The following is a 4,721-nucleotide window of genomic DNA, read 5'->3' as shown; positions in this document are numbered from 1 at the left end:
AGCTATTCTTTAGAGATGTGGTCAAACTTCATGGTCTACCTAAGGTAATAATTTCGGATAGAGATACTAAATTTCTTAGTCACTTTTGAAGGACCTTATGGTTAGGGACTAAGTTATCTTTTTCTACTACTTGTCATCCTCGAACAGATGGTCAAACTGAAGTAGTCAATAGAATTTGCAGGATGCAGTATGTAGTATGGACAAGAATTTGATTATATTGGCACTCAATTCTACCAAAATAATTTCAACCACTGGTGGGAACCTCACTCATACATGGATGAAAGCCATTTTGGGTAAGCTATTGAGCCACAATTTTCTCCGATTAAGACGAGTGCAGAGTCTGATGAACTTTTTCAGAGTGTTATAAATTCGGGAGTATGCCATGTCAAAAGCATAAAGGAGAATACAAAGAATGACGAATTTGTTTCGCAGGACATGTATACAAGATTTTCTTCTCATAGAAGCATGGAAAAGAGGCAACGACAACACTTTTCACCAATAGACATGTGGGAGTATGATCAACAACTATGTTGAAAGATAGCTGATTTGGGAGAACAACTCAAAAGATCTAAAGAAAATTTTGACAAATTTCTGGAGAAGTACGATTCCAAGAGCTATGAAGTTACCTTCAAGAATTTGGAGACATCAATTGATGGGGTTGTTGATGGGAAAAGATAGAAAGAAAGGTGAAAAAGATAGAATAGATAGAAACAGAAAAGGTTGTTGCTAAGGAGAAGATAGTGGAAAAAGAGATAGAGATAAATGAGGAGAAGATAGGGGAGAAAAAATTGGAGAGAAATAAGGAAAAGATAGAGATATATGAGGAGAAAATAGAGGAGAAAAACATGGAGAGAAAGGAGGAGAAGATAGAGGACAAAAAATTGGAGAAAATGGAGGAGAAGATTGAGGAAGAAAAGATCGAGAGAGATTTAAAAGAAGAAGAAACAAAAAAGTTGGTTAAGGAAGATAATGATGATGAGGGAGAAAAAGCAGTGGTTGAGAGAAAAGAAAAAAAGAGAAAAATTGTGAAAATAAAGAAAGAAAGAAAAATGAAAAAGAGAAAGTTGAGGGAGAAAAGTGAGAAAAAGAGGAAGAGAGGAAAGAAGAAAACTCATATGAAAAACCCATTCCTCATTCAAAAAAATATCATAGGAAGGAAAAGAAGGTCAAGTGCTTTATGAAGATCTTCAATAAATTGGAGATTAAAGTTCCTATGATTGATATATGGAAACAAGTGCTTGGTGTTCTCAATTATGTGAAGAAATTCAGCAGGAAGAAGAAAAAGAAAAGAATATTAAGCAAAGAGGATCAACACCTACTGATGGGTGCTTGGGCTTTACCCGGTCAAGCTAATGACGTTAATGAAGCGCTTGCTGGGAGGCAACCCAGTTTCTAACTTTTTCTTTTTCATTATTTGTGTGTTTAAGTTTTTTTTAGGTTATATGCTGCTTTTGATGGCAGTGATGATAATATCTACTAAGGGATGCTAAATTTTAAGTATCTACTAAAGGATACAAGGTAAGTACACCTACTGAAGGGTGTTGGAAGGATAAGCACTTACTGAAGAGTGCTAAACAGGTTTGGGTGAGGCTCGTGACGTTAAACAAGCGCTACCTAGGAGGCAACCCAGTTGATTGTTTTGTTTTTAATCCTGTGTTAAGTGCATTACATGTTAATGATTGCATCTGAGAGGGGAAAAACATATATTTGAAAAATTGAAGGTTGAAATTAAGTGCTAGAAGGAAAGATTACTCAAAAGAAAGCAAAAGAAGAAGAAGCGAAATTAGGCGCAGACCGTTGACAGTCCATTTTACCGTTGAGCGGTTACGACGCTGATGGTCTCGGCTTTTCTTAAAAGCTAAGTAGTTTTCCAAGTTTTTCACTTTGAAACCCTTCTTTGCATTTTGCCTGAGCGGTCTCCCTAATCCCTAACACTCTTCTTTCAATTTCAAGAGCATTTTAGAGAGATTTCCTCACTTTCTCATTCATCCATTCACCAAAAATTCAATTTTCCACCATTACTTTGTCAAAGTTTGGGGTTTTTGGTTGAGGGATTTGCATTGGAGAGGACATACATCATCAATTAAGCAATTTTTCTGCAAGCATTCATAATCTTCACTAAAGTAAGTCTGCAAATTCATTATTTAAGGTTTCTATTTTGGGATTTATTGAAGAACATGTTTAGGAACATGATAAATTAGGGCTTTTGATTTCTATGCATGAAGTGATAGAATAGTAACTGTTTGAACCGATTGAATTGCATGATTTTTGTCTGGACTGATGATTTTAGCAAAAGAGTGGAGATTAGGATCAAATGGTCAAAGATTTTGAAAAACCCTAGCTTCCACCGCTGAGCGGTATGTTTTGGCGCTGAGCGGTCTGTATCTGTTTTGCCTAAATGATGAAATTTTTGGATGTTTGTGTGTTGAGGAGCCCTGTTTTTTCTCAAAGAATTGTATGATTTGATGATGCACTAATGATGTTTCTATGAATTTTGTTGGATTAATTTGATTTATGCAGGAATGTCTACCTCAAAAAGAGTTAAGACAATGGGCAACAAAAGGAAGGAACCATAGAGATCTAGGAGATACTATTCTTCAAGGTTCCTTTCAAGGAAGCATGAAGAACATTTTGCTATAGTCCAGGAGAGGCGACTCCTGATGGAGAGAAAAGCCATGTACATTCCTGAGTTAGCTCCAGAGTTTGGTTTAGAGATTGAAAGGCAAGGATGGGAGAGACTGACGACTTATCCAGCACCAGCCAATATTGAGTTGGTAAAGGAGTTTTATGCTAATGCCTTGCCGAGAGGAGGAGTGTCTGCAGGAAGGTACATGAGCTATGTACGTGGGCATTTGATCAGCTATGATCCTGACACCATCAACGCTTTTCTAGGGACTGAGTGGCCAGGAGAGCAGTGCAGGTATGCTGCTATACTAGGGGAGGCCATGGATTATGAGGACATTGAGCGAGTGATGTGCATCCTTGGGAGGCATTTTCAGAGAAACCCTAACGGAGCACCGGTGAACATCCTTAGGGCAGATTTAACTCCCCTAGCTAAATACCGGATGGCATTTACTCATGCCAACATCCAGCCATGTTCTCATGTTTCTGACATCACTTTACATCGGATTCTGGTTATCTACTGTATGTTGAGGCAGATGGACGTGAATGTTGGTAAGATCATTACCAGTGAGATTTTCAACTGCGCCAACACTGTAAGCAGCAGGACGCCACTGGGACATCCGTCCCTAATCACATATTTGTGTCAGCAGGCAGGAGTGGACACTTCAGTTCCACCCTTTATGAAGCCGAGGAGAGCTATTGATGCCTCCTATTTTCATTAGTTTTGTAGAGGTGACGAGCTAGCCGGAGCGGTTCCTAGGAGACGTCCTAGGAGGGCAGCAGCACAGCAAGTGGATGAGCCTGCAGATGCACCGGCACAACAGCCTGAGCCTTTTCAGATGAGAGACATGTACATGTCTATGATGGAGGCGAGGATGGAGTCGCTTTGCAGAGGGCAGGTGGCCACTGCCGAGATGATTGTAGGGCTTTATGACCAGCCACCAGTGCACAGGTGGACTATGGATGAGTTCCATAGTGTGATGGCTTGGCCTCGAGGACAGGCAAATGGTAGTGGGTCCGGAGCTGCTGGAACTTCAGGAGGACAGGATGATGACCAGGAGGAGGATGAAGACTTTGAGGATTCCCAGGAGGATGAGGATGATGATGACTCAGATGAGGATCTGCGCTGAGAGCATCTACTGTGGATGCCAGCATTTGACAGGGATTTTTCTTTTTCTTTGTACTTTGAATTTGTAGTATAGGTTGAATTTATGTTTGAGTCTATGCTTGGCTTGTACAGTTATTCGGATAATGGTTCAATTTTGTTGCATGATGAGTTACTTGCTATTGATGATTGATTGTGGATGATGATTGAGAATGTGTGAATGCTGATATCCAGGTTGATGGTTCACTAGCTATGTGAACAGATGAGTAAGTGGTTCATGATTGTGATTTTGATGCTAAACAAGATTCATGTGAGAAGTGAGAAAGCATGATCATGTGACGTATTGAGCTTCAGAGTTTTATTGTGGTGTGCACTGTTTACAGGGAATCATGAATGATATTGATTTAATCTTGATATTTGATTGAATTGCATGTGTATGTCATATGATCAAGGCCATGTTTGGAAAACCCTTACTTAGCCAAATTTTCACACAAAGAATTTTAAATGGTATACCCTTTTTGAACCTTGACCTTAAACAGTATGAAAACCCTTGTTTGAATTGATTTACCTTGAGTTAGGGTTGAGAATAATTATATGTGTTGGAAATGTTCAAGTTTGAGGTTAAATGGGGAAAGTGAAAGGCAAAAGAAAAAGGAAAGCATTGAGTTCAAAATATAAGAAAAATGCATGTGAAAGGAAAAGAAAAGAAGAAAAGAGAAAAGCATGTAAAGTGAACTCAATGAAAAATGTAAAAGGAAAAAGGGAAAAAGTTGGGAATGAGTGAGATTGGTTAAAAAGAGAGTGTGCTTGAACTTTGAATAATGATTTAAACTCTCTTAACTCAAGGATTTTGTATTCCATAAAAACCAATTTTCTTGATAGCCCANCCACAATACAAGCCNTGGNAAAAGTCCTTGTGATGACATATGCATGTGAAGATTTTGATTGTTTGAGATGAATGACAATATCGTTTGATGTGACATGTGAACAGTAG

This window comes from Vigna radiata, chromosome 8 (genome assembly GCF_000741045.1).
Source record: "Vigna radiata var. radiata cultivar VC1973A chromosome 8, Vradiata_ver6, whole genome shotgun sequence".
NCBI lineage: Eukaryota > Viridiplantae > Streptophyta > Magnoliopsida > Fabales > Fabaceae > Vigna > Vigna radiata.
This window is presented reverse-complemented; position numbering follows the sequence as displayed.